Source organism: Pseudophryne corroboree, unplaced genomic scaffold, assembly GCF_028390025.1.
Source record: "Pseudophryne corroboree isolate aPseCor3 unplaced genomic scaffold, aPseCor3.hap2 scaffold_320, whole genome shotgun sequence".
Taxonomy (NCBI): Eukaryota; Metazoa; Chordata; class Amphibia; order Anura; family Myobatrachidae; genus Pseudophryne; species Pseudophryne corroboree.
In genome coordinates, this window is record NW_026969881.1 from 244,016 (window position 1) to 271,336 (window position 27,321).

At 47.1% G+C, this 27,321-nt stretch overlaps 25 non-coding genes and 4 pseudogenes across 25 annotated transcripts; 21 read left to right on the forward strand and 8 right to left on the reverse strand.

The window, feature by feature from the left end:
* Positions 1–512: 512 nt before the first annotated feature.
* LOC135017932 (U1 spliceosomal RNA) lies at positions 513–675 on the reverse strand. Its single transcript, XR_010215706.1, has one exon. It is a non-coding gene; the product is annotated as a U1 spliceosomal RNA (small nuclear RNA).
* A 152-nt stretch (positions 676–827) lies between these two features.
* On the reverse strand, positions 828–991 carry LOC135017779 (U1 spliceosomal RNA). The gene has a single exon (XR_010215568.1). It is a non-coding gene; the product is annotated as a U1 spliceosomal RNA (small nuclear RNA).
* Positions 992–1,666: 675 nt separating this feature from the next.
* Positions 1,667–1,829, reverse strand: LOC135017859 (U1 spliceosomal RNA). Its single transcript, XR_010215645.1, has one exon. It is a non-coding gene; the product is annotated as a U1 spliceosomal RNA (small nuclear RNA).
* Positions 1,830–1,981: 152 nt separating this feature from the next.
* Positions 1,982–2,145, reverse strand: LOC135017780 (U1 spliceosomal RNA). The gene has a single exon (XR_010215569.1). It is a non-coding gene; the product is annotated as a U1 spliceosomal RNA (small nuclear RNA).
* Positions 2,146–2,737: 592 nt separating this feature from the next.
* On the reverse strand, positions 2,738–2,865 carry LOC135017989 (U1 spliceosomal RNA; annotated as a pseudogene).
* Positions 2,866–3,009: 144 nt separating this feature from the next.
* LOC135018034 (U5 spliceosomal RNA) lies at positions 3,010–3,125 on the forward strand. Its single transcript, XR_010215792.1, has one exon. It is a non-coding gene; the product is annotated as a U5 spliceosomal RNA (small nuclear RNA).
* Positions 3,126–3,395: 270 nt separating this feature from the next.
* On the forward strand, positions 3,396–3,511 carry LOC135018052 (U5 spliceosomal RNA). The gene has a single exon (XR_010215811.1). It is a non-coding gene; the product is annotated as a U5 spliceosomal RNA (small nuclear RNA).
* Positions 3,512–3,775: 264 nt separating this feature from the next.
* Positions 3,776–3,891, forward strand: LOC135018017 (U5 spliceosomal RNA). The gene has a single exon (XR_010215775.1). It is a non-coding gene; the product is annotated as a U5 spliceosomal RNA (small nuclear RNA).
* Positions 3,892–4,161: 270 nt separating this feature from the next.
* On the forward strand, positions 4,162–4,277 carry LOC135018021 (U5 spliceosomal RNA). Its single transcript, XR_010215779.1, has one exon. It is a non-coding gene; the product is annotated as a U5 spliceosomal RNA (small nuclear RNA).
* A 275-nt stretch (positions 4,278–4,552) lies between these two features.
* On the forward strand, positions 4,553–4,668 carry LOC135018041 (U5 spliceosomal RNA). The gene has a single exon (XR_010215798.1). It is a non-coding gene; the product is annotated as a U5 spliceosomal RNA (small nuclear RNA).
* A 274-nt stretch (positions 4,669–4,942) lies between these two features.
* On the forward strand, positions 4,943–5,058 carry LOC135018005 (U5 spliceosomal RNA). The gene has a single exon (XR_010215763.1). It is a non-coding gene; the product is annotated as a U5 spliceosomal RNA (small nuclear RNA).
* Positions 5,059–5,333: 275 nt separating this feature from the next.
* Positions 5,334–5,449, forward strand: LOC135018067 (U5 spliceosomal RNA). Its single transcript, XR_010215826.1, has one exon. It is a non-coding gene; the product is annotated as a U5 spliceosomal RNA (small nuclear RNA).
* A 6,743-nt stretch (positions 5,450–12,192) lies between these two features.
* On the forward strand, positions 12,193–12,356 carry LOC135017990 (U1 spliceosomal RNA). The gene has a single exon (XR_010215750.1). It is a non-coding gene; the product is annotated as a U1 spliceosomal RNA (small nuclear RNA).
* Positions 12,357–12,508: 152 nt separating this feature from the next.
* On the forward strand, positions 12,509–12,650 carry LOC135017870 (U1 spliceosomal RNA; annotated as a pseudogene).
* Positions 12,651–13,342: 692 nt separating this feature from the next.
* LOC135017934 (U1 spliceosomal RNA) lies at positions 13,343–13,506 on the forward strand. Its single transcript, XR_010215708.1, has one exon. It is a non-coding gene; the product is annotated as a U1 spliceosomal RNA (small nuclear RNA).
* Positions 13,507–13,658: 152 nt separating this feature from the next.
* On the forward strand, positions 13,659–13,800 carry LOC135017927 (U1 spliceosomal RNA; annotated as a pseudogene).
* Positions 13,801–14,492: 692 nt separating this feature from the next.
* LOC135017690 (U1 spliceosomal RNA) lies at positions 14,493–14,656 on the forward strand. Its single transcript, XR_010215484.1, has one exon. It is a non-coding gene; the product is annotated as a U1 spliceosomal RNA (small nuclear RNA).
* Positions 14,657–17,959: 3,303 nt separating this feature from the next.
* LOC135017947 (U1 spliceosomal RNA) lies at positions 17,960–18,122 on the reverse strand. The gene has a single exon (XR_010215721.1). It is a non-coding gene; the product is annotated as a U1 spliceosomal RNA (small nuclear RNA).
* Positions 18,123–18,274: 152 nt separating this feature from the next.
* On the reverse strand, positions 18,275–18,438 carry LOC135017803 (U1 spliceosomal RNA). The gene has a single exon (XR_010215592.1). It is a non-coding gene; the product is annotated as a U1 spliceosomal RNA (small nuclear RNA).
* Positions 18,439–19,112: 674 nt separating this feature from the next.
* LOC135017995 (U1 spliceosomal RNA) lies at positions 19,113–19,268 on the reverse strand. Its single transcript, XR_010215754.1, has one exon. It is a non-coding gene; the product is annotated as a U1 spliceosomal RNA (small nuclear RNA).
* A 2,361-nt stretch (positions 19,269–21,629) lies between these two features.
* On the forward strand, positions 21,630–21,793 carry LOC135017723 (U1 spliceosomal RNA). The gene has a single exon (XR_010215516.1). It is a non-coding gene; the product is annotated as a U1 spliceosomal RNA (small nuclear RNA).
* A 152-nt stretch (positions 21,794–21,945) lies between these two features.
* LOC135017960 (U1 spliceosomal RNA) lies at positions 21,946–22,080 on the forward strand (annotated as a pseudogene).
* A 702-nt stretch (positions 22,081–22,782) lies between these two features.
* LOC135017672 (U1 spliceosomal RNA) lies at positions 22,783–22,946 on the forward strand. The gene has a single exon (XR_010215466.1). It is a non-coding gene; the product is annotated as a U1 spliceosomal RNA (small nuclear RNA).
* Positions 22,947–23,098: 152 nt separating this feature from the next.
* On the forward strand, positions 23,099–23,261 carry LOC135017966 (U1 spliceosomal RNA). The gene has a single exon (XR_010215733.1). It is a non-coding gene; the product is annotated as a U1 spliceosomal RNA (small nuclear RNA).
* Positions 23,262–23,931: 670 nt separating this feature from the next.
* LOC135017676 (U1 spliceosomal RNA) lies at positions 23,932–24,095 on the forward strand. The gene has a single exon (XR_010215470.1). It is a non-coding gene; the product is annotated as a U1 spliceosomal RNA (small nuclear RNA).
* A 152-nt stretch (positions 24,096–24,247) lies between these two features.
* Positions 24,248–24,411, forward strand: LOC135017916 (U1 spliceosomal RNA). The gene has a single exon (XR_010215694.1). It is a non-coding gene; the product is annotated as a U1 spliceosomal RNA (small nuclear RNA).
* A 668-nt stretch (positions 24,412–25,079) lies between these two features.
* Positions 25,080–25,243, forward strand: LOC135017754 (U1 spliceosomal RNA). The gene has a single exon (XR_010215544.1). It is a non-coding gene; the product is annotated as a U1 spliceosomal RNA (small nuclear RNA).
* A 152-nt stretch (positions 25,244–25,395) lies between these two features.
* On the forward strand, positions 25,396–25,558 carry LOC135017977 (U1 spliceosomal RNA). Its single transcript, XR_010215742.1, has one exon. It is a non-coding gene; the product is annotated as a U1 spliceosomal RNA (small nuclear RNA).
* Positions 25,559–26,229: 671 nt separating this feature from the next.
* LOC135017670 (U1 spliceosomal RNA) lies at positions 26,230–26,393 on the forward strand. The gene has a single exon (XR_010215464.1). It is a non-coding gene; the product is annotated as a U1 spliceosomal RNA (small nuclear RNA).
* Positions 26,394–27,321: the final 928 nt, after the last annotated feature.

Sequence of the window (27,321 nt, forward strand, 5' to 3'; positions counted from 1 at the left end):
TACTGAAGCACCATCAAATATCAAACCATATGCAACAACTAGTACAAGCATTCCTGGGGGAAGGTCTGCAGCAGACGGATTTGCATACGGTGATGTCATCCAAGCAGTGGGCCAAAGTTGGCTGGAACCCTCATCTGCATATGAAAAGAGAAAAGGGGCATGCAGGGCATGGCGGCCTTTTGCGGTGCTTGGATGACCCCTAGTTCGCATTAAACACCCCCACCCTCCTTTGGTGTGGGGCTCATGTTGGCTATGCCCCAGCCCCTGAAGCATTCAAGCTGATTTCTTACAGCAGCTGGGCACTGTAACAGCTCCAGAGCTGCTCTGTAAGGCAACTAAAAGGGTGTGGGCCCTGCAGCACTACCTGTAGTTCGCATTGTGCGTTGGAAGGCACAAAGTAAGCAGACGGGAGAAGTCAGGATAGTGCGCAAGGGCATAGAAGGGAGTGGCTCCAGAAAAGAGAAGTGGAAACAGACAGCAAACTAGGCTGGAGAGAGACCTGAGACAAAGAGATCTGAATTATACGAGAGCCGACCAGGGGAAACACAAATTATGCAATCAAGTTTCCCACATTTGGGGAAATCACAGGAGCAGCACACCCAGAGTGCAATGGGTGAGCCTTGCCCTGGGAAAAGCACCTTCATGATCATAGTATCTCACCTGGCAGGTAAGTAGGAGTTGGGCTAGAGCTGGGGAGGGTCACTGCTCGGGCACCCCCCTGTCAAGTGAAGGAGATCCAACTGAGGCAGCACAAGGGAACTCTCGAAAGAAGAACAAGGCTAGAGGAATATATGAGACAAAGAAATCTGACTTTTACCAGAGCTGACCAGAGGAAAACACAAACACAGTCCCCCACTACCACAAAAAATGCAGGCGAGTTTCCCACATTTGGGGAAATCACAGGGGTCAGCATACCCAGAATGCAATGAATGAACCTCACCCTGGGTGAACAATCTTCATGACCATGGTGTCTCCTATGCAAAATAAGTATGATTTGGGATAGGGCTGGGAGGGCCGCTGCTCAGGCACATCTCTGTCAAGTAAAGGAGATTCAACTGAGGCAGCACAAGGGAACTCTCATCTGGGGACAACAACTGCAGGGAGAACACATATTTTCAGATGAACATGGGAGGGCAGAAGGCTGCCTAATACTGAAGCACCCCCAAACAACAAACCAAATGCAACAACTAGTGCAAGCATTCCTGGGGCAAGGCCTGCAGCAGATGGATTTGCATATGGTGATGTCATCCAAGCAGTGGGTCAAAGTTGGCTTCAACCCTCATCTGCATATGAAAAGAGAAAAGGGGCGTGCAGGGCATGGCGGCCTTTTGCGGTGCTTGGATTACCCCTAGTTCGCATTAAACACCCCCACCCACCTTTGGTGTGGGGCTCATGTTGGCCATGCCCCATCCCCTGAAGCATTCAAGCTGATTTCTTGCAGCAGCTGGGCACTGTAACAGCTCCAGAGCTGCTCTTTAAGGCAAGTAAAAGATTGTGTGGGCCCTGCAGCACTACCTGTAGTTTGCATTGTGCATTGGAAGGCACAAAGTAAGCAGACGGGAGGAGAAGTCAGGATAGTGCACAAGGGTATAGAAGGGAGGGGCTCAAGATAAAAGAAGTGGAAACAGACAGCAAACTAGGCTGGAGAAAGACCTGAGACAAAGAGATCTGAATTATACGAGAGCCGACCAGAGGAAACACAAATTATGCAGTCAAGTGTCCCACATTTGGGGAAATCGTAGGAGCAGCACACCCAGAGTGCAATGGGTGAGCCTTGCCCTGGGAGAAGCACCTTCCTGATCATAGTATCTCACCTGGCAGGTAAGTAGGAGTTGGGCTAGAGCTGGGGAGGGTCACTGCTCGGGCACCCCCCTGTCAAGTGAAGGAGATCCAACTGAGGCAGCACAAGGGAACTCTCGAAAGAAGAACAAGGCTAGAGGAATATATGAGACAAAGAAATCTGACTTTTACCAGAGCTGACCAGAGGAAAACACAAACACAGTCCCCCACTACCACAAAAAATGCAGGCGAGTTTCCCACATTTGGGGAAATCACAGGGGTCAGCATACCCAGAATGCAATGAATGAACCTCACCCTGGGTGAACAATCTTCATGACCATGGTGTCTCCTATGCAAAATAAGTATGATTTGGGATAGGGCTGGGAGGGCCGCTGCTCAGGCACATCTCTGTCAAGTAAAGGAGATTCAACTGAGGCAGCACAAGGGAACTCTCATCTGGGGACAACAACTGCAGGGAGAACACATATTTTCAGATGAACATGGGAGGGCAGAAGGCTGCCTAATACTGAAGCACCCCCAAACAACAAACCAAATGTAACAACTAGTGCAAGCATTCCTGGGGGAAGTTCTGCAGAAGACGGATTTGCATACGGTGATGTCATCCAAGCAGTGGGCCAAAGTTGGCTGGAACCCTCATCTGCATATGAAAAGAGAAAAGGGGTATGCAGGGCATGGCGGCCTTTTGCGGCGCTTGGATGACCCTTAGTTCGCATTAAACACCCCCACCCTCCTTCGGTGTGGGGCTCATGTTGGCCATGCCCCATCCCCTGAAGCATTCAAGCTGATTTCTTGCAGCAGCTTGGCACTGTATCAGCTCCAGAGCTGCTCTGTAAGGCAAGTAAAAGGGTGTGGGCCCTGCAGCACTACCTGTAGTTTGCATTGTGCATTGGAAGGCACAAAGTAAGCAGACAGGAGGAGAAGTCAGGATAGTGCACAAGGGTATAAAAGCGAGTTTCCCACATTTGGGAAAATCACAGGGGTCAGCATACCCAGAATGCAATGAATGAACCTCACCCTGGGAGAACAATCTTCATGACCATGGTATCTCCTATGCAAAATAAGTATGATTTGGGATAGGGCTGGGGAGGGCCGCTGCTCAGGCACATCTCTGTCAAGTAAAGGAGATTCAACTGAGGCAGCACAAGGGAACTCTCATCTGGGGACAACAACTGCAGGGAGAACACATATTTTCAGATAAAAATCTTGGTCATGCTCTGGTTTCTCTTCAGAACGAACAAATCTTTCGCCTTTTATTAAAGATTTCCGTGGAGAGGAGCAAAACCGAGTTTTATCTCAATTTTTGCATGCCCCATCTTTTTGGGGTTTCTTTTATCGGTTTAAAGATAGAATGAGTGTGCTTTAATGTAAGCTCATTTGCATAGAAATGACAGTAAATGTTTGTTTCTTTTCACACAGAACTTTCTTGACCATGCTACTTGCTTGAAAGATCTGGGAGCACATGGAATACAGTACAAACCATGCTTATAGCAAGGAGAAGCCAGGTGAGAAATCTGCTTACTTTCAAGTTGGGCGCTCACTTTGATCTGAATGAGGACTGCTGGCACAGCATTTAGGCGACAGGTGGAATCTTGGTCATGCTCTGGTTTCTCTTCAGAACGAACAAATCTTTCGCCTTTTATTAAAGATTTCTGTGGAGAGGAGCAAAACTGAGTTTTATCTCAATTTTTGCATGCCCCATATTATTGGGGTTTCTTTTATCAGTTTCTTGTTAGCTTTAATGTAAGTTTATTTGCATAACAATGACTATAAATGTCTGTTTCTTTTCAAGCAGAACTTTCTTGACCATTCTAATTGCTTGAAAGATCTGGGAGCACATGGAAAAGAGTACAAACCATGCTTATAGCAAGGGGAAGCCTGGTGAGAAATCTGCTTTCTTTCTTTCAAATTGGGTGCTCACTTTGCGCTGAATGAGGACTGCTGGCATGGCACTCAGGCGACAGGTGGAATCTTAGTCATACTCTGGTTTCTCTTCAAAACGAACAGATCTTTCGCCTTTTACTAAAGATTTCCGTGGAGAGGAGCAAAACTGAGTTTTATCTCAATTTTTGCATGCTCCGTCTTATTGGGGTTTCTTTTATCGGTTTAAAGATAGAACGAGTGTGCTTTAATGTAAGCTCATTTGCATAGAAATGACAGTAAATGTTTGTTTCTTTTCAAACAGAACTTTCTTGACTATACTAAATGCTTGAAAGATCTGGGAGCACATGGAAAAGAGTACAAACCATGTTTATAGCAAGGGGAAGCCTGGTGAGAAATCTGCTTTCTTTCAAATTGGGTGCTCACTTTGAGCTGAATGAGGACTGCTGGCATGGCACTCAGGCGACAGGTGGAATCTTGGTCATGTTCTGGTTTCTCTTCAGAACGAACAAATCTTTCGCCTTTTACTAAAGATTTCCGTGGAGAGGAGCAAAACTGAGTTTTATCTCAATTTTTGCATGCCCCATCTTATTGGGATTTTATTTTATCGGTTTAAAGATAGAACGAGTGTGCTTTAATGTAAGCTCATTTGCATAGAAATGACAGTAAATGTTTGTTTCTTTTCAAACAGAACTTTCTTGACCACACTAATTGCTTGAAAGATCTGGGAGCACATGGAAAAGAGTACAAACCATGTTTATAGCAAGGGGAAGCCTGGTGAGAAATCTGCTTTCTTTCTTTCAAATTGGGTGCTCACTTTGAGCTGCATGAGGATTGCTGGCATGGCACTCAGGCGACAGGTGGAATCTTGGTCATGCTCTGGTTTCTCTTCAAAACGAACAGATCTTTCGCCTTTTACTAAAGATTTCCGTGGAGAGGAGCAAAACTGAGTTTTATCTCAATTTTTGCATGCTCCGTCTTATTGGGGTTTCTTTTATCGGTTTAAAGATAGAACGAGTGTGCTTTAATGTAAGCTCATTTGCATAGAAATGACAGTAAATGTTTGTTTCTTTTCAAACAGAACTTTCTTGACTATACTAATTGCTTGAAAGATCTGGGAGCACATGGAAAAGAGTACAAACCATGTTTATAGCAAGGGGAAGCCTGGTGAGAAATCTGCTTTCTTTCTTTCAAATTGGGTGCTCACTTTGAGCTGAATGAGGACTGCTGGCATGGCACTCAGGCGACAGGTGGAATCTTGGTCATGTTCTGGTTTCTCTTCAGAACGAACAAATCTTTCGCCTTTTACTAAAGATTTCCGTGGAGAGGAGCAAAACTGAGTTTTATCTCAATTTTTGCATGCCCCATCTTATTGGGGTTTTATTTTATCGGTTTAAAGATAGAACGAGTGTGCTTTAATGTAAGCTCATTTGCATAGAAATGACAGTAAATGTTTGTTTCTTTTCAAACAGAACTTTCTTGACCACACTAATTGCTTGAAAGATCTGGGAGCACATGGAAAAGAGTACAAACCATGTTTATAGCAAGGGGAAGCCTGGTGAGAAATCTGCTTTCTTTCATTCAAATTGGGTGCTCACTTTCAGCTGAATGAGAACTGCTGGCATGGCACTCAGGCGACAGGTGGAATCTTGGTCATGCTCTGGTTTCTCTTCAGAACTAACAAATATTTCGCCTTTTATTAAAGATTTCCGTGGAGAGGAGCAAAACTGAGTTTTATCTCAATTTTTGCATGCCCCATATTATTGGGGTTTCTTTTATCAGTTTAAAGACAGAACGAGTGTGCTTTCTTGTTAGCTTTAATGTAAGTTTATTTGCATAACAATGACAGTAAATGTTGTTTCTTTTCAAACAGAACTTTCTTGACCATGCTACTTGCTTAAAGGTCTGGGAGCACATGGAAAACAGTACAAACCATGCAGTATCACAAGAGCCTTTATTTGATCTTTCATGAAGATAGAGCAGAATTGAGGACACGTCAACAATTTCTGCCGAAGGTGGTTCATCTTTCCACATGGTGCCTTTGGCCACTGACACCTTCGTTGAGTCAAAGTCTCTGGCTGTGGTCAGAACTTTGAAAATGTATGTCACCAGAACGGTTCAGATTAGGAAAACAGAGGCTCTGTTTGTCCTGTATGCTCCCAACAGGATTTGGTGTCCTGCTTCCATGCAGACCATTATGCGCTGGATCTGTGGTAAGATTCAGCATGCTCGTTCCACGGCAGGATTGCCGTTACTGAAGTAGGTGAAGACCCATTCTACTAGAAAGGTGGGTTCATCCTTGGCAGCTGGTCGGGGAGTCTCGGCATTGCAACTTTGCCGAGCAGCTATTTAGTAAACACTTTTGCTAAGTTTTACAAGTTTGATACCTTGGCTGATGATAACCTTAAGTTGGGTCATTCGGTGCTGCAGAGTCGTACGCACTCTCCCACCCGTTCAAGAGCTTTGGTATAACCCCATGGTTCTTAATGTGACCCCAGCATCCTCTAGGTCGTATGAGAAAATAGGATTTTAATACCTACCGGTAAATCCTTTTCTCTTAGTCTGTAGAGGATGCTGGGCACCCGTCCCAGTCCATACTGTGTCTGCAGTTATTACTTGTGGTTATACACATGTTGTGTTATGGTTCTGGTCAGCTTTTTGCTGCAATTGTTCATGCCGTTGGCTTGTGTTCTGTTGAATGCCACGTTCTGCGGCATGTTTAAGGTGTGAGCTGGTAAGATGCTCACCTTAGTTTAACAATAAATCCTTTCCTCGAAATGTCCGTCTCCCTGGGCACAGTTCCTATAACTGGAGTCTGGAGGAGGGGCATAGAGGGAGGAGCCAGTTCACACCCTTTGAAAGTCTTAAAGTGCCCATGTCTCTTGCGGATCCCGTCTATACCCCATGGTTCTTAATGTGACCCCAGCATCCTCTACGGACTAAGAGAAAAGAATGCCCTTGCGCACTATCCTGACTTCTCCTCCCGTCTGCTTACTTTGTGCCTTCCAACGCACAATGCGAACTACAGGTGGTGCTGCAGGGCCCACACCCTTTTACTTGCCTTACAGAACAGCTCTGGAGCTGTTACAGTGCCCAGCTGCTGCAAGAAATCAGCTTGAATGCTTCAGGGGATGGGGCATGGCCAACATGAGCCCCACACCAAAGGAGGGTGGGGGTGTTTAATGTGAACTAGGGGTCATCCAAGCACTGCAAAAGGCCGCCATGCCCTGCATGCCCCTTTTCTCTTTTCATATGCAGATGAGGGTTCCAGTCAACTTTGGCCCACTGCTTGGATAACATCACCGTATGCAAATCCGTCTGCTGCAGACCTTCCCCCAGGAATGCTTGTACTAGTTGTTGCATATGGTGCTTCAGTATTAGGCAGCCTTCCGCCCTCCCATGTTCATCTGAAAAGATGTGGTCTCCCTGCAGTTGTTGTCCCCAGACGAGAGTTCCCTTGTGCTTCCTCAGTTGAATCTCCTTAACTTGACGGGGGAGGTGCTGCCCGAGCAGCCCTCCCCAGCCCTATCCCAACTCATATTTATTTTGCATATGAGATCTCTTGATCATGAAGATTGTTCTCACAGGGTGAGGTTCATCCATTATATTTTAAAATAGGAAGGTACGAATTACATATTTGAATTGCATCTATGTGCTGGATTCAAATGTCCCCCCCCCCTTCCTTTCTCAATTGTGCCCGTCAGCAGCTATTCTAAGGTTGCTGCCAATGGGTGTGACACATTAATTTCTTCTGTGGGGTACACTGGACTCCACAAGGATTCACATTGGGGTGTAGAGTAGGATCTTGATCTGAGGCACCAACCGGCTCAAAGCTTTTGACTGTTCCCAAGAAGCTCAGTGCATTCTCCTCTATAACCCCGCTTCCATGAACAGGGAGCTCAGTTTGTAGTTGGTGCCTTCAGTAGCAGGCCAATTAACAGGGGCCTGCCTCAGGCAGCCTATTCTTAGCTATTAATTTTGACAAGAAAAGAAGAACTTGTTTTATGAGAATCTACAAGGGCTGCAGCAGGCTAGGTCTAATAGACATCTTTACTGCAGCTTCATCACTCCCAGCGGCGCTGTATACTCCCGTGCCCTGGTTGCTGGGTCACTGCAGCGGAGGCTCCGGTTTCATCCTAAGGTCAGTCACACACACACCACCCTTCCGGATCACGAGGCCGCTGCTGAAGGGGAGCGAGGCCGTAGGGGGTGGGCCGTGTGCGCACTGCGGTGGACACTGATTACTGGGCAGCCGCTCCACTAGCCACCAGGTACAGTTAAGGAGCACAGGTCTGGGGGTTTTTCTCCTATATTAACCCAATTTTGTACTGCCCGCAGCGCATTGTGATAGGTAATAGGGCCTGATTCAGGTTGGATTGCAATCACAATAAGCGATCCAACTGCAAAAATTGCTAAGAGCATACGCATGTGCCTGCATTTTCTGCGGCACCCCGCAGAGAATGTGATCGCCTCTGCCTGTCAATCGGGGCGGGGAAGGGGGGGAGAGGTGGGTCAGCAACACTCCATTTCCAAGTCAGGGATGGAGCGGTGCGGGGGCAAGGCTTCAAAATGGGGTCTGCAACGGAGGAGACACAGGGGGCGTGGTCACAGCGACTGTATGACATCACATTCAGCCGCTGTGATCACAAAAATGGTGGCGGCTTCCTGCGCGCACATACAGTCTGCACCAGCAGGAGCCTACACCATTTTTTATGATCACGCTGAACTGCAGTGCGACTGCAATTACAGCATGGTCAAGAAGGGAGGCGTCATGCTGGGTGGCCATGCCCTGTCACTTTGCAGGAGCCAGCACCGCTCACACACTAGTCCCCGGGTGCAGCCCCCAACCCCCGGGACACCCGGAGCAACAAAATGTAGATTCAGGCCACCAGGCCACGCCCCTACCTATGAAACCATGCCTCCTTTTTACCATTGCACTGCTTATCTGCGCGCACTGCATTACAATCTCCCTCGCCACCTCTCTGGGTGTCACCAGTGATAGTGACACCTCTGCCATGCTTGTAGCAGCTGGTCCTAAGATCTACGCCTCAAACCCTGAGTGTTTGCCCTTGTGACTTGTTGATCATCATAGCGAAGCAGATGCTTACAGAAAACTGCAGGGGCTTAGATTGAAAATAAAAAAATTGATAGGGTATAAGGTAGAGAGGAGCGGGTTCGGTTCTCCGAGAACCGAATTCCCCACGAACTCCACGTGGTTTACACTGGTCCGAGGCAGGCTCGGTTGTTCCCGCCTGACTCGGAAAACCTGAACAAGGGAAAATGTCATCATCCCGCTGTCGGATTCTCGCGAGATTCGGATTCCATATAAAGAGCTGCGCGTTGCTGCCATTTTTACTCGTGCATTGAAGAGAGAGCGGAGAGGACGTGGCTATGTTCTCTCAGTGGAAATCTCAATATCAGTGCTCAGTATCAGTGGTTACTTATTGCTGCTCAGTAATACTAGTAGTGTGTCTCTCCTGCTCAGTGTCAGTTCTCAGTAGTATCCTCATCAGTGCTCAGTATCACTGTTCATTGTCTTGTGCTGCATTGTGTTGCTCAGCATAATACAGTACATTACTAATAGTCCAGTGCTGCATCTTGCTGCTCAGTGTCAGTTCTAGTATCCTCATCAGTGCTCACTATCACTGCTCATTGCATTGTGGTGTTCTGTATACTACAATAACATAGTAATATAGTAACATAGTTTTTGAGGTTGAATAGAGGCAAATTGCCCATCGTGTTCAACCTGTTTTAAGTTGTGATGATTCTACATACTTGCTGAATAATGTTTTATGACTAGTTAGCTACTATAACTCATGTTACCCCCGGATTAACCATGTTGATATTTTAAGTATTATAACCTTGGATAGCTTTTTCATTCAGAAATGTATCCATTCCTTTTTTAAATCCATTTACAGAGTCCGCCATTACCACCTTCCCTGGCAGGGAATTCCACATCCTGATTGCCCTAACAGTGAAGAAACCTTTCCTCCATTGCGTTCTGAACTTTCCTCCAGTCGCAGCGAGTGACCACGTGTTCTTTTAATAAATAATTCCTCTGATAACTCTTTGTTATGTATCTTTACATATTTGAAGATATTAATAATATCTCCTCTTAGGCACCTCTTTTCTAGTGTATAAATATTCAGCCTAGTAAGTCTTTCCTTATAGTCCAGTACTTTAAGGCCTTTAATCAATTTAGTCTTCAGGATCTCTGACACTTCCATGAGCAGCAGAGTAGTGCAATGGAAGCATGCTGGGCCCATAACCCAGAGGTCGATTGATCGAAACTATCCTCTGCTATGTGCATTTTTTTTTTTATAATTAAAGTAATCAAAAACTGGGATTGATATTTTGGCACTTTTATTTTTACTTAAAGTACAATAACTTTTATCATTTTAATTTGTTTTAATAGTATATTGACAGCATTGTTTTCTTTAAAAAATCCACTTAATTTTCTTTACCCTATTACTGAAATGGTAATTGACAAAAACAAACTACATTGTCACCAGAAGAGCAATGCAAAATGTACAAGTGATATATGAAAATCATCTTCCATCTTGAATTTCAATGATGCATTGGGACAACAATTTGTGAGAAACATCTTCACCCATAAAGAAAGATTTTCTTAATTCCTTACCTGTGTGCTGATTAGATATCACCTTGTTTTCACATTAAACAGACTTCCCCATGAGGAAGCAGCAAGGATGCAGTGACGTTTCCTGGTGTCAACCTGTATTATTTCAGTAGACATTGAAATGAGGATGCATCTTTGATGCCTTTCCAATGAAGCAAGTTTAATTCAGTAATAGGTGAAAAACCATTCCTACAAAGGTGTTAATCAGAGACTTGGCTTTGTGGACACTTTTCAGAGAGCAAATTTGTTAGCATAAACATAAAATCAGAAAATGAAGAGCTGTTTAATCACTCAATTGGACTTTTCTGCCAGCATAATTTTTTTTCTCTGCAACTCACTGCTAAATTGTGCTTCCTAGCTGTTTTTTTATAAAATCACTTAATCAAATCTAACTCTGATTACATCAGAGAAGGCCAGGTACCCTACACCATAAGGGGGGTTTTTGAAATTTTGACTTGTCTACTTAAAGATCACCAAAATCTGATTACAAGGTCAATTACATCCCTGGGTGGGATTGAACCACCAACCTTTTGGTTAATAGCCAAACATGCTAACCGATTGCGCCACAGAGACACCTTGCGAAAGTCAATACTGACAAAGGCTAATAAGCATTCATCTAGAACGTTTCCTAGAAAAACTTTAAAAAGTCAATAATCTGGAGAATTTTTGTAAGAAACACATTGGTACTTTCCCATGATGAGTGAGTGCTTCAGGATTTCTTGCACTTACATGGGCTATTAACCAAAAGGTTGGTGGTTCAATCCCACCCAGGGATGTAATTGACCTTGTCATCAGATTTTGGTGATCTTTAAGTAGACAAGTCAAAATTTCAAACCCCCTCTTATGGTGTAGGGTACCTGGCCTTCTCTGACGTAATCAGAGTTAGATTTAATTAAGTGATTTTATAAAAAACAGCTAGGAAGCACAATTTAGCAGTGGGTTGCAGAGAAAAAAATAACATTTTAAACCTACCGGTAATTTTTTTTTCTCGTAGTCCGTAGAGGATGATGGGGACTCCGTAAGGACCATGGGGGATAGACGGGCTCCGCAGCAGACATGGGCACTTTAAGAAAGACTTTAGATCTGGGTGTGCACTGGCTCCTCCCTCTATGCCCCTCCTCCATACCTCAGTTAGAGAAACTGTGCCCAGAGGAGACGGACAGTACGAGGAAAGGATTTTTGTTAATCCAAGGTCAAGATTCATACCAGCCACACCAATCACACCGTATAACTTGTGATATACTACCCAGTTAACAGTATGAAAACAACATAGCATCAGTCCAAGACCGATGAAAACTAACATATAACCCTTATGTAAGCAATAACTATATACAAGTCTTGCAGAAGTAGTCCGCACTTGGGACGGGCACCCAGCATCCTCTACGGACTACGAGAAAAAGATTTACCGGTAGGTTTAAAATCTTATTTTCTCTTACGTCCTAGAGGATGCTGGGGACTCCGTAAGGACCATGGGGATTATACCAAAGCTCCCAAACGGGCAGGAGAGTGCGGATGACTTTGCAGCACCGATTGAGCAAACAGGAGGTCCTCCTCAGCCAGGGTATCAAACTTATAGAACTTTGCAAAGGTGTTTGAACCAACTTTGACCCACTGCTTGGATGACATCACCATATGCAAATCCATCTGCGGCAGGCCTTCCCCCAGGAATGCTTGCACTAGTTGTTGCATTTGGTTTGTTGTTTGGGGGTGCTTCAGTATTAGGCAGCCTTCTGCCCTCCCATGTTCATCTGAAAATATGTGTTCTCCCTGCAGTTGTTGTCCCCAGATGAGAGTTCCCTTGTGCTGCCTCAGTTGAATCTCCTTTACTTGACAGAGATGTGCCTGAGCAGCGGCCCTCCCCAGCCCTATCCCAAATCATACTTATTTTGCATAGGAGATACCATGGTCATGAAGATTGTTCTCCCAGGGTTAGGTTAATTCATTGCATTCTGGGTATGCTGACCCCTGTGATTTCCCCAAATGTGGGAAACTCAACTGCATTATTTGTGGTAGTGGGGGACTGTGTTTGTGCTTTCCTCTGGTCAGCTCTGGTAAAAGTCAGATTTCTTTGTCTCAGATCTTCCTCTAGCCTTGTTCTTCTTTCGAGAGTTCCCTTGTGCTGCCTCAGTTGGATCTCCTTCACTTGACAGGGGGGTGCCCGAGCAGCGACCCTCCCCAGCTCTAGCCCAACTCCTACTTACCTGCCAGGTGAGATACTATGATCATGAAGATGCTTCTCCCAGGGCAAGGCTCACCCATTGCACTCTGGGTGTGCTGCCCCTGCGATTTCCCCAAATGTGGGAAACTTGACTGCATAATTTGTGTTTCCCCTGGTCGGCTCTCATATAATTCAGATCTCTTTGTCTCAGGTCTCTCTCCAGCCTAGTTTGCTGTCTGTTTCCACTTCTTTTTTCTTGAGCCCCTCCCTTCTATACCCTTGTGCACTATCCTGACTTCTCCCGTCTCCTTACTTTGTGCCTTCCAACGCACAATACAAACTACAGGTAGTGCTGCAGGGCCCACACCCTTTTACTTGCTTTACAGAGCAGCTCTGGAGCTGTTACAGTGCCCAGCTGCTGCAAGAAATCAGCTTGAATGCTTCAGGGGCTGGGGCATAGCCAACATGAGCCCCACACCGAAGGAGGGTGGAGGTGTTTAATGCGAACTAGGGGTCATCCAAGCGCCGCAAAAGGCCGCCATGCCCTGCACACCCCTTTATTCTTTTCATATGCAGACGAGGGTTGAAGCCAACTTTGACCCACTGCTTGGATGACATCACCATATTCAAATCCATCTGCTGCAGGCCTTCCCCCAGGAATGCTTGCACTAGTTGTTGCATTTGGTTTGTTGTTTGGGGGTGCTTCAGTATTAGGCAGCCTTCTGCCCTCCCATGTTCATCTGAAAATATGTGTTCTCCCTGCAGTTGTTGTCCCCAGATGAGAGTTCCCTTGTGCTGCCTCAGTTGAATCTCCTTTACTTGACAGAGATGTGCCTGAGCAGCGGCCCTCCCCAGCCCTATCCCAAATCATACTTATTTTGCATAGGAGATACCATGGTCATGAAGATTGTTCTCCCAGGGTTAGGTTCATTCATTGCATTCTGGGTATGCTGACCCCTGTGATTTCCCCAAATGTGGGAAACTCAACTGCATTATTTGTGGTAGTGGGGGACTGTGTTTGTGCTTTCCTCTGGTCAGCTCTGGTAAAAGTCAGATTTCTTTGTCTCAGATCTTCCTCTAGCCTTGTTCTTCTTTCGAGAGTTCCCTTGTGCTGCCTCAGTTGGATCTCCTTCACTTGACAGGGGGGTGCCCGAGCAGCGACCCTCCCCAGCTCTAGCCCAACTCCTACTTACCTGCCAGGTGAGATACTATGATCATGAAGATGCTTCTCCCAGGGCAAGGCTCACCCATTGCACTCTGGCTGTGCTGCCCCTGCGATTTCCCCAAATGTGGGAAACTTGACTGCATAATTTGTGTTTCCCCTGGTCGGCTCTCATATAATTCAGATCTCTTTGTCTCAGGTCTCTCTCCAGCCTAGTTTGCTGTCTGTTTCCACTTCTTTTTTCTTGAGCCCCTCCCTTCTATACCCTTGTGCACTATCCTGACTTCTCCCATCTGCTTACTTTGTGCCTTCCAACGCACAATGCAAACTACAGGTAGTGCTGCAGGGCCCACACCCTTTTACTTGCTTTACAGAGCAGCTCTGGAGCTGTTACAGTGCCCAGCTGCTGCAAGAAATCAGCTTGAATGCTTCAGGGGCTGGGGCATAGCCAACATGAGCCCCACACCGAAGGAGGGTGGAGGTGTTTAATGCGAACTAGGGGTCATCCAAGCGCCGCAAAAGGCCGCCATGCCCTGCACACCCCTTTTTTCTTTTCATATGCAGACGAGGGTTGAAGCCAACTTTGACCCACTGCTTGGATGACATCACCATATGCAAATCCATCTGCTGCAGGCCTTCCCCCAGGAATGCTTGCACTAGTAGTTGCATTTGGTTCGTTGTTTGGGGGTGCTTCAGTTTTAGGCAGCCTTCTGCCCTCCCATGTTCATCTGAAAATATGTGTTCTCCCTGCAGTTGTTGTCCCCAGATGAGAGTTCCCTTGTGCTGCCTCAGTTGAATCTCCTTTACTTGACAGAGATGTGCCTGAGCAGCGGCCCTCCCCAGCCCTATCCCAAATCATACTTATTTTGCATAGGAGATACCTTGGTCATGAAGATTGTTCTCCCAGGGTGAGGTTCATTCATTGCATTCTGGGTATGCTGACCCCTGTGATTTCCCCAAATGTGGGAAACTCGACTGCATTATTTGTGGTAGTGGGGGACTGTGTTTGTGCTTTCCTCTGGTCAGCTCTGGTAAAAGTCAGATTTCTTTGTCTCAGATCTTCCTCTAGCCTTGTTCTTCTTTCGAGAGTTCCCTTGTGCTGCCTCAGTTGGATCTCCTTCACTTGACAGGGGGTGCCCAAGCAGCAATCCTCCACAGCTCTAGCCCAACTCCTACTTACCTGCCAGGTGAGATACTATGATCTTCACTGTTAGGGCAATCAGGATGTGGAATTCCCTGCCAGGGAAGGTGGTAATGGCGGACTCTGTAATTGGATTTAAAAAAGGAATGGATACATTTCTGAATGAAAAAGCTATCCAAGGTTATAATACTTAAAATATCAACATGGTTAATCCGGGGGTAACATGAGTTGTAGTAGTTAACTAGTCATAAAACATTATTCAGCAAGTATGTAGAATCATCACAACTTAAAAACAGGTTGAACACGATGGGCAATTTGCCTCTTTTCAACCTCAAAAACTATATTACTATATGTTACTATATTACTATGTTACTGTAGTATACAGAACACCACAATGTAATGAGCAGTGATAGTGAGCACTGATGAGGATACTAGAACTGACACTGAGCAGCAAGATGCAGCACTGGACTATTAGTAATGTACTGTAGTATGCTGAGCACCACAATGCAGCACAAGACAATGAGCAGTGATACTGAGCACTGATGAGGATACTACTGAGAACTGACACTGAGCAGGAGAGACACACTACTAGTATTACTGAGCAGCAATAAGTAACCACTGATACTGAGCACTGATATTGAGATTTCCACTGAGAGAACATAGCCACGTCCTCTCCGCTCCCTCTTCAATGCACGAGTAAAAATGGCGGCAACGCGCAGCTCTTTATATGAAATCCGAATCTCGCGAGAATCCGACAGCGGGATGATGACATTTTCCCTTGTTCAGGTTTTACGAGTCAGGCGGGAACAACCGAGCCTGCCTCGGACCAGTGTAAACCACGTGGAGTTCGTGGGGAATTCGGTTCTCGGAGAACCGAACCCGCTCCTCTCTACCTTATACCCATATATTTTTTTATTTTCAATCTAAGCCCCTGCAGTTTTCTGTAAGCATCTGCTTCGCTATGATGATCAACAAGTCACAAGGGCAAACACTCAGGGCTTGAGGCGTAGATCTTAGGACCAGCTGCTACAAGCATGGCAGAGGTGTCACTATCACTGGTGACACCCAGAGAGGTGGCGAAGGAGATTGTAATGCAGTGCGCGCAGATAAGCAGCGCAATGGTAAAAAGGAGGCATGGTTTCATAGGTAGGGGCGTGGCCTGGTGGCCTGAATCTACATTTTGTTGCTCCGGGTGTCCCGGGGGTTGGGGGCTGCACCCTGGGACTAGTGTGTGAGCGGTGCTGGCTCCTGCACAGTGACAGGACATGGCCACCCAGCATGACGCCTCCCTTCTTGACCAATCTGTAATTGCAGTCGCACTGCAGTTCAGCGTGATCATAAAAAATGGTGTAGCCTCCTGCTGGTGCAGACTGTATGTGCGCGCAGGAAGCCGCCACCATTTTTGTGATCACAGCGGCTGAATGTGATGTCATACAGCCGCTGTGACCACGCCCCCTGTGTCTCCTCCGTTGCAGACCCCATTTTGAAGCCTTGCCCCCGCACCGCTCCATCCCTGACTTGGAAATGGAGTGTTGCTGACCCCCCTCTCCCCCCCTGCCCCGATTGACAGGCAGAGGCGATCGCATTCTCTGCGGGGTGCCGCAGAAAATGCAGGCACATGCGTATGCTCTTAGCAATTTTTGCAGTTGGATCGCTTACTGTGATTGCAATCCAACCTGAATCAGGCCCTATTACCTATCACAATGCGCTGCGGGCAGTACAAAATTGGTTTAATATGGGAGAAAAAACCCCAGACCTGTGCTCCTTAACTGTACCTGGTGGCTCGTGGAGCGGCTGCCCAGTAATCAGTGTCCACGCCAGTGCGCACACGGTCCACCCCCTACGGCCACGCTCCCCTTCATCAGCGGCCTCGTGATCCGGAAGGGCGGTGCGTGTGTGACTGACCTTAGGAAGAAACCGGAGCCTCCGCTGCAGTGACCCAGCAACCAGGGCACGGGAGTATACAGCGCCGCTGGGAGTGATGAAGCTGCAGTAAAGATGTCTATTAGACCTAGCCTGCTGCAGCCCTTGTAGATTCTCATAAAAAAAGTTCTTATTTTCTTGTCAAAATTAATAGCTAAGAATAGGCTGCCTGAGGCAGGCCCCTGTTAAGTGGCCTGCTACTGAAGGCACCAACTACAAACTGAGCTCCCTGTTCATGGAAGCGGGGTTATAGAGGAGAATGCGCTGAGCATCTTGGGAACAGTCAAAAGCTTTGAGCCGGTTGGTGCCTCAGATCAAGATCCTACTCTACACCCCAATGTGAATCCTTGTGGAGTCCAGTGTACCCCACAGAAGAAATTAATGTGTCACACCCATTGGCAGCAACCTTAGAATAGCTGCTGACGGGCACAATTGAGAAAGGAAGGGGGGGGACATTTGAATCCAGCACATAGATGCAATTCAAATATGTAATTTGAACCTTCCTATTTTAAAATATAATGGATGAACTTCACCCTGTGATAACAATCTTCATGATATAGAGATCTCATATGCAAAATAAGTATGAGTTGGGATAGGGCTGGGGAGGGTGGCTGCTCGGGCAAGCCCCTCCCCCGTCAAGTTAAGGAGATTCAACTGAGGAAGCACAAGGGAACTCTCGTCTGGGGACAACAACTGCAGGGAGACCACATTTTTTCAGATGAACATGGGAGGGCGGAAGGCTGCCTAATACTGAAGCACCATCAAATATCAAACCATATGCAATAACTAGTACAAGCATTCCTGGGGGAAGGTCTGCAGGAGACGAATTTGCATACGGTGATGTCATCCAAGCAGTGGGCCAAAGTTGGCTGGAACCCTCATCTGCATATGAAAAGAGAAAAGGGTTATGCAGGGCATGGCGGCCTTTTGCGGCGCTTGGATGACCCCTAGTTCGCATTAAACACCTCCACCTTCCTTCGGTGTGGGGCTCATGTTGGCTATGCCCCAGCCCCTGAAGCATTCAAGCTGATTTCTTGCAGCAGCTGGGCACTGTAACAGCTCCAGAGCTGCTCTGTAAGGCAAATAAAAGGGTGTGGGCCCTGCAGCACTACCTGTAGTTCGCATTGTGCGTTGGAAGGCACAAAGTAAGCAGACGGGAGAAGTCAGGATAGTGCGCAAGGGCATAGAAGGGAGCGGCTCAAGAAAAGAGAAGTGGAAACAGACAGCAAACTAGGCTGGAGAGAGACCTGAGACAAAGAGATCTGAATTATACGAGAGCCGACCAGGGGAAACACAAATTATGCAGTCAAGTTTCCCATATTTGGGGAAATCGCAGGGGCAGCACACCCAGAGTGCAATGGTTGAGCCTTGCCCTGGGAGAAGCACCTTCAAGATCATAGTATCTCACCTGGCAGGTAAGTAGGAGTTGGGCTAGAGCTGGGGAGGGTCGCTGCTCGGGCACCCCCCTGTCAAGTGAAGGAGATCCAACTGAGGCAGCACAATGGAACTCTCGAAAGAAGAACAAGGCTAGAGGAAGATCTGAGACAAAGAAATCTGACTTTTACCAGAGCTGACCAGCGGAAAACACAAACACAGTCCCCAACTACCACAAATAATGCAGGCGAGTTTCCCACATTTGGGTAAATCACAGGGGTCAGCATACCCAGAATGCAATGAATGAACCTCACCCTGGGTGAACAATTTTCATGACCATGGTGTCTCCTATGCAAAATAAGTATGATTTGGGATAGGGCTGGGGAGGGCCGCTGCTCAGGCACATCTCTGTCAAGTAAAGGAGATTCAACTGAGGCAGCACAAGGGAACTCTCATCTGGGGACAACAACTGCAGGGAGAACACATATTTTCAGATGAACATGGGAGGGCAGAAGGCTGCCTAATACTGAAGCACCCCCAAACAACAAACCAAATGCAACAACTAGTGCAAGCATTCCTGGGGGAAGGCCTGCAGCAGATGGATTTGCATATGGTGATGTTATCCAAGCAGTGGGTCAAAGTTGGCTTCAACCCTCATCTGCATATGAAAAGAGAAAAGGGGCGTGCAGGGCATGGCGGCCTTTTGCGGTGCTTGGATGACCCCTAGATCGCATTAAACACCCCCACCCTCCTTTGGTGTGGGGCTCATGTTGGCCATGCCCCATCCCATGAAGCATTCAAGCTGATTTCTTGCAGCAGCTGGGCACTGTAACAGCTCCAGAGCTGCTCTGTAAGGCAAGTAAAAGGGTGTGGGCCCTGCAGCACTACCTGTAGTTTGCATTGTGCATTGGAAGGCACAAAGTAAGCAGACGGGAGGAGAAGTCAGGATAGTGCACAAGGGTATAGAAGGGAGGGGCTCAAGAAAAAAGAAGTGGAAACAGAGAGCAAACTAGGCTGGAGAGAGACCTGAGACAAAGAGATCTGAATTATACGAGAGCCGACCAGAGGAAACACAAATTATGCAGTCAAGTGTCCCACATTTGGGGAAATCGTAGGAGCAGCACACCCAGTGTGCAATGGGTGAGCCTTGCCCTGGGAGAAGCACCTTCCTGATTATAGTATCTCACCTGGGTGTGCTGCCCCTGCGATTTCCCCAAATGTGGGAAACTTGACTGCATAATTTGTGTTTCCCCTGGTCGGCTCTCATATAATTCAGATCTCTTTGTCTCAGGTCTCTCTCCAGCCTAGTTTGCTGTCTGTTTCCACTTCTTTTTTCTTGAGCCCCTCCCTTCTATACCCTTGTGGACTATCCTGACTTCTCCTCTTGTCTGCTTACTTTGTGCCTTCCAATGCACAATGCAAACTACAGGTAGTGCTGCAGGGCCCACACCCTTTTACTTGCCTTACAGAGCAGCTCTGGAGCTGTTACAGTGCCAAGCTGCTGCAAGAAATCAGCTTGAATGCTTCAGGGGCTGGGGCATGGCCAACATGAGCCCCACACCGAAGGAGGGTGGGGGTGTTTAATGCGAACTAAGGGTCATCCAAGCGCCGCAAAAGGCCGCCATGCCCTGCATACCCCTTTTCTCTTTTCATATGCAGATGAGGGTTCCAGCCAACTTTGGCCCACTGCTTGGATGACATCACTATATGCATATCCGTCTTCTGCAGACCTTCCCCCAGGAATGCTTGTACTAGTTGTTGCATTTGGTTTGTTGTTTGGGGGTGCTTCAGTATTAGGCAGCCTTCTGCCCTCCCATGTTCATCTGAAAATATGTGTTCTCACTGCAGTTGTTGTCCCCAGATGAGAGTTCCCTTGTGCTGCCTCAGTTGAATCTCCTTTACTCTAAAACTTGTAAAACTTAGCAAAAGTGTTTACTAAATAGCTGCTCGGCAAAGTTGCAATGCCGAGACTCCCCGACCAGCTGCCCAGGATGAACCCACCTTTCTAGTAGAATGGGTCTTCACCTAATTCAGTAACGGCAATCCTGCCGTGGAATGAGCATGCTGAATCTTACCACAGATCCAGCGCATAATTGTCTACATGGAAGCAGGACACCCAATCCTGTTGGGAGCATACAGGACAAACAGAGCCTCTGTTTTCCTAATCTGAACCGTTCTGGTGACATAAATTTTCAAAGTTCTGACCACAGCCAGAGACTTTGACTCAACGAAGGTGTCAGTGGCCAAAGGCACCATGTGGAAAGATGAACCACCTTCGGCAGAAATAGTTGACGTGTCCTCAATTCTGCTCTATCTTCATGAAATATCAAATAAAGGCTCTTGTGATACTGCATGGTTTGTACTGTTTTCCATGTGCTCCCAGATCTTTCAAGCAAGAAGCATGGTCAAGAAAGTTCTGTTTGAAAAGAAACAACATTTACTGTCATTGTTATAGAATTTGGGAGAAAAAACAAGAAGAAATCTGCACTGTTGACGCACTGGACAGAATGAATGAATCATAAAATATAACCTTTATTAAGTATGTATTAAAATTGGATAAATATTAATATTATTATCCCAAACTGCAGTGAAACATAAAGGTTAAAATCACAGAACTAACATACATGTGCATAAGAAGAATAAAGAGATGTGAAAAAAAGGTTTAAAAAGCGTGTCCGTGTGTGATTATTTTTGAAGGCACAACCCTGGCGGGGTTGTTTATATAGATATATATGTTGCTAATAATCACTTTCTAGCGTAATGTTATTAAATAGCTGTTAGTATCTATGTCGTCAGGTACCACTGGGTCGTATCCTATATACTCCTGTGGGAAACTTGACTGCATAATTTGTGTTTCCCCTGGTCGGCTCTCGTATAATTCAGATCTCTTTGTCTCAGGTCTCTCTCCAGCCTAGTTTGCTGTCTGTTTCCACTTCTCTTTTCTTGAGCCGCTGCCTTCTATGCCCTTGTGCACTCTCCAGACTTCTCCTGTCTGCTTACTTTGTGCCTTCCAACGCACAATGCAAACTACAGGTAGTGCTGCAGGGCCCACACCCTTTTACTTGCCTTACAGAGCAGCTCTGGAGCTGTTACAGTGCCCAGCTGCAGCAAGAAATCAGCTTGAATGCTTCAGGGGCTGGGGCATAGCCAACATGAGCCCCACACCGACGGAGGGTGGAGGTGTTTAATGCAAACTAGGGGTCAGCCAAGCGCCGCAAAAGGCCGCCATGCCCTGCATGCCCCTTTTCTCTTTTCATATGCAGACGAGGGTTGAAGCCAACTTTGACCCACTGCTTGGATGACATCACCATATGCAAATCCATCTGCGGCAGGCCTTCCCCCAGGAATGCTTGCACTAGTTGTTGCATTTGGTTTGTTGTTTGGGGGTGCTTCAGTATTAGGCAGCCTTCTGCCCTCCCATGTTCATCTGAAAATATGTGTTCTCCCTGCAGTTGTTGTCCCCAGATGAGAGTTCCCTTGTGCTGCCTCAGTTGAATCTCCTTTACTTGACAGAGATGTGCCTGAGCAGCGGCCCTCCCCAGCCCTATCCCAAATCATACTTATTTTGCATAGGAGATACCATGGTCATGAAGATTGTTCTCCCAGGGTTAGGTTCATTCATTGCGTTCTGGGTATGCTGACCTCTGTGATTTCCCCAAATGTGGGAAACTCAACTGCATTATTTGTGGTAGTGGGGGACTGTGTTTGTGCTTTCCTCTGGTCAGCTCTGGTAAAAGTCAGATTTCTTTGTCTCAGATCTTCCTCTAGCCTTGTTCTTCTTTCAAGAGTTCCCTTGTGCTGCCTCAGTTGGATCTCCTTCACTTGACAGGGGGGTGCCCGAGCAGCGACCCTCCCCAGCTCTAGCCCAACTCCTACTTACCTGCCAGGTGAGATACTATGATCATGAAGTTGCTTCTCCCAGGGCAAGGCTCACCCATTGCACTCTGGGTGTGCTGCCCCTGCGATTTCCCCAAATATGGGAAACTTGATTGCATAATTTGTGTTTCCCCTAGTCGGCTCTCATATAATTCAGATCTCTTTGTCTCAGGTCTCTCTCCAGCCTAGTTTGCTGTCTGTTTCCACTTCTTTTTTCTTGAGCCCCTCCCTTCTATACCCTTGTGCACTATCCTGACTTCTCCTCCTGTCTGCTTACTTTGTGCCTTCCGATGCACAATGCAAACTACAGGTAGTGCTGCAGGGCCCACACCCTTTTACTTGCCTTACAGAGCAGCTCTGGAGCTGTTACAGTGCCAAGCTGCTGCAAGAAATCAGCTTGAATGCTTCAGGGGCTGGGGCATGGCCAACATGAGCCCCACACCGAAGTAGGGTGGGGGTGTTTAATGCGAACTAAGGGTCATCCAAGCGCCGCAAAAGGCCGCCATGCCCTGCATACCCCTTTTCTCTTTTCATATGCAGATGAGGGTTCCAGCCAACTTTGGCCCACTGCTTGGATGACATCACTGTATGCAAATCCGTCTTCTGCAGACCTTCCCCCAGGAATGCTTGTACTAGTTGTTGCATTTGGTTTGTTGTTTGGGGGTGCTTCAGTATTAGGCAGCCTTCTGCCCTCCCATGTTCATCTGAAAATATGTGTTCTCCCGGCAGTTGTTGTCCCCAGATGAGAGTTCCCTTGTGCTGCCTCAGTTGAATCTCCTTTACTTGACAGAGATGTGCCTGAGCAGCGGCCCTCCCCAGCCCTATCCCAAATCATACTTATTTTGCATAGGAGATACCATGGTCATAAAGATTGTTCTCCCAGGGTGAGGTTCATTCATTGCATTCTGGGTATGCTGACCCCTGTGATTTCCCCAAATGTGGGAAACTCAACTGCATTATTTGTGGTAGTGGGGGACTGTGTTTGTGTTTTCCTCTGGTCAGCTCTGGTAAAAGTCAGATTTCTTTGTCTCAGATCTTCCTCTAGCCTTGTTCTTCTTTCGAGAGTTCCATTGTGCTGCCTCAGTTTGATCTCCTTCACTTGACAGGGGGGTACCCGAGCAGCGACCCTCCCCAGCTCTAGCCCAACTCCTACATAACTGCCAGGTGAGATACTATGATCATGAAGGTGCTTCTCCCAGGGCAAGGCTCACCCATTGCACTCTGGGTGTGCTGCTCCTGCGATTTCCCCAAATGTGGGAAACTTGACTGCATAATTTGCGTTTCCCCTGGTCGGCTCTCGTATAATTCAGATCTCTTTGTCTCAGGTCTCTCTCCAGCCTAGTTTGCTGTCTGTTTCCACTTCTCTTTTCTTGAGCCGCTGCCTTCTATGCCCTTGTGCACTCTCCTGACTTCTCCTGTCTGCTTACTTTGTGCCTTCCAACGCACAATGCAAACTACAGGTAGTGCTGCAGGGCCCACACCCTTTTACTTGCCTTTCAGAGCAGCTCTGGAGCTGTTACAGTGCCCAGCTGCTGCAAGAAATCAGCTTGAATGCTTCAGGGGCTGGGGCATAGCCAACATGAGCCCCACACCGACGGAGGGTGGAGGTGTTTAATGCGAACTAAGGGTCATCCAAGCGCCGCAAAAGGCCGCCATGCCCTGCATACCCCTTTTCTCTTTTCATATGCAGATGAGGGTTCCAGCCAACTTTGGCCCACTGCTTGGATGACATCACCGTATGCAAATACGTCTTCTGCAGACCTTCCCCCAGGAATGCTTGTACTAGTTGTTGCATTTGGTTTGTTGTTTGGGGTGCTTCAGTATTAGGCAGCCTTCTGCTCTCCCATGTTCATCTGAAAATATGTGTTCTCCCTGCAGTTGTTGTCCCCAGATGAGAGTTCTCTTGTGCTGCCTCAGTTGAATCTCCTTTACTTGACAGAGATGTGCCTGAGCAGCGGCCATCCCCAGCCCTATCCCAAATCATACTTATTTTGCATAGGAGATACCATGGTCATGAAGATTGTTCTTCCAGGGTGAGGTTCATTCATTGCATTCTGGGTATGCTGACCCCTGTGATTTCCCCAAATGTGGGAAACTCGACTGCATTATTTGTGGTAGTGGGGGACTGTGTTTGTGCTTTCCTCTGGTCAGCTCTGGTAAAAGTCAGATTTCTTTGTCTCAGATCTTCCTCTAGCCTTGTTCTTTTTTTGAGAGTTTCCTTGTGCTGCCTCAGTTGGATTTCCTTCACTTGACAGGGGGGTGCCCGAGCAGCGACCCTCCCCAGCTCTAGCCCAACTCCTACTTACCTGCCAGGTGAGATACTATGATCAGGAAGGTGCTTCTCCCAGGGCAAGGCTCACCCATTGCACTCTGGGTGTGCTGCTCCTACGATTTCCCCAAATGTGGGACACTTGACTACATAATTTGTGTTTCCTCTGGTCGGCTACTCGTATAATTCAGATCTCTTTGTCTCAGGTCTCTCTCCAGCCTAGTTTGCTGTCTGTTTCCACTTCTCTTTTCTTGAGCCCCTGCCCTTGCCCTTGTGCACTCTCCTGACTTCTCCTGTCTGCTTACTTTGTGCCTTCCAACGCACAATGCAAACTACAGGTAGTGCTGCAGGGCCAACACCCTTTTACTTGCCTTACAGAGCAGCTCTGGAGCTGTTACAGTGCCCAGCTGCTGCAAGAAATCAGCTTGAATGCTTCAGGGGCTGGGGCATAGCCAACATGAGCCCCACACCGACGGAGGGTGGAGGTGTTTAATGCGAACTAAGGGTCATCCAAGCGCCGCAAAAGGCCGCCATGCCCTGCATACCCCTTTTCTCTTTTCATATGCAGATGAGGGTTCCAGCCAACTTTGGCCCACTGCTTGGATGACATCACCGTATGCAAATCCGTCTTCTGCAGACCTTTTCCCAGGAATGCTTGTACTAGTTGTTGCATTTGGTTTGTTGTTTGGGGGTGCTTCAGTATTAGGCAGCCTTCTGCTCTCCCATGTTCATCTGAAAATATGTGTTCTCCCTGCAGTTGTTGTCCCCAGATGAGAGTTCCCTTGTGCTGCCTCAGTTGAATCTCCTTTACTTGACAGAGATGTGCCTGAGCAGCGGCCCTCCCCAGCCCTATCCCAAATCATACTTATTTTGCATAGGAGATACCATTGTCATGAAGATTGTTCTCCCAGGGTGAGGTTCATTCATTGCATTCTGGGTATGCTGACCCCTGTCATTTCCCCAAATGTGGGAAACTCGACTGCATTATTTGTGGTAGTGGGGGACTGTGTTTGTGCTTTCCTCTGGTCAGCTCTGGTAAAAGTCAGATTTCTTTGTCTCAGATCTTCCTCTAGCCTTGTTCTTTTTTCGAGAGTTTCCTTGTGCTGCCTCAGTTGGATCTCCTTCACTTGACAGGGGGGTGCCCGAACAGCGACCCTCCCCAGCTCTAGCCCAACTCCTACTTACCTGCCAGGTGAGATACTATGATCAGGAAGGTGCTTCTCCCAGGGCAAGGCTCACCCAATGCACTCTGGGTGTGCTGCTCCTACGATTTCCCCAAATGTGGGACACTTGATTACATAATTTGTGTTTCCTCTGGTCGGCTCTCGTATAATTCAGATCTCTTTGTCTCAGGTCTCTCTCCAGCCTAGTTTGCTGTCTGTTTCCACTTCTCTTTTCTTGAGCCGCTCCCTTCTATGCCCTTGTGCACTATCCTGACTTCTCCCGTCTGCTTACTTTGTGCCTTCCAACGCACAATGCAAACTACAGGTAGTGCTGCAGGGCCCACACCCTTTTACTTGCTTTTCAGAGCAGCTCTGGAGCTGTTACAGTGCCCAGCTGCTGCAAGAAATCAGCTTGAATGCTTCAGGGGCTGGGGCATAGCCAACATGAGCCCCACACCGAAGGAAGGTGGAGGTGTTTAATGCAAACTAGGGGTCATCCAAGCGCCGCAAAAGGCCGCCATGCCCTGCACACCCCTTTTTTATTTTCATATGCAGACGAGGGTTGAAGCCAACTTTGACCCACTGCTTGGATGACATCACCATATGCAAATCCATCTGCTGCAGGCCTTCCCCCAGGAATGCTTGCACTAGTAGTTGCATTTGGTTTGTTGTTTGGGGGTGCTTCAGTGTTAGGCAGCCTTCTGCCCTCCCATGTTCATCTGAAAATATGTGTTCTCCCTGCAGTTGTTGTCCCCAGATGAGAGTTCCCTTGTGTTGCCTCAGTTGAATCTCCTTTACTTGACAGAGATGTGCCTGAGCAGCGGCCCTCCCCAGCCCTATCCCAAATCATACTAATTTTGCATAGGAGATACCATGGTCATGAAGATTGTTCTCCCAGGGTGAGGTTCATTCATTGCACTCTGGGTATGCTGACCCCTGTGATTTCCCCAAATGTGGGAAACTCGACTGCATTATTTGTGGTAGTGGGGGACTGCGTTTGTGCTTTCCTCTGGTCAGCTCTGGTAAAAGTCAGATTTCTTTGTCTCAGATCTTCCTCTAGCCTTGTTCTTCTTTCGAGAGTTCCCTTGTGCTGCCTCAGTTGGATCTCCTTCACTTGACAGGGGGTGCCCGAGCAGCAATCCTCCACAGCTCTAGCCCAACTCCTACTTACCTGCCAGGTGAGATATTATGATGTTCACTGTTAGGGCAATCAGGATGTGGAATTCCCTGCCAGGGAAGGTGGTAATGGCGGACTCTGTAATTGGATTTAAAAAAGGAATGGATACATTTCTGAATGAAAATGCTATCCAAGGTTATAATACTTAAAATATCAACATGGTTAATCCGGGGGTAACATGAGTTATAGTAGCTAACTAGTCATAAAACATTATTCAGCAAGTATGTAGAATCATCACAACTTAAAACAGGTTGAACACGATGGGCAATTTGCCTCTATTCAACCTCAAAAACTATGTTACTATATGTTACTATATTACTATGTTACTGTAGTATACAGAACACCACAATGTAATGAGCAGTGATAGTGAGCACTGATGAGGATACTAGAACTGACACTGAGCAGCAAGATGCAGCACTGGACTATTAGTAATGTACTGTAGTATGCTGAGCACCACAATGCAGCACAAGACAATGAGCAGTGATACTGAGCACTGATGAGGATACTACTGAGAACTGACACTGAGCAGGAGAGACACACTACTAGTATTACTGAGCAGCAATAAGTAACCACTGATACTGAGCACTGATATTGAGATTTCCACTGAGAGAACATAGCCACGTCCTCTCCGCTCTCTCTTCAATGCACGAGTAAAAATGGCGGCAACGCGCAGCTCTTTATATGGAATCCGAATCTCGAGAGAATCCGACAGCGGGATGATGACATTTTCCCTTGTTCAGGTTTTCCGAGTCAGGCGGGAACA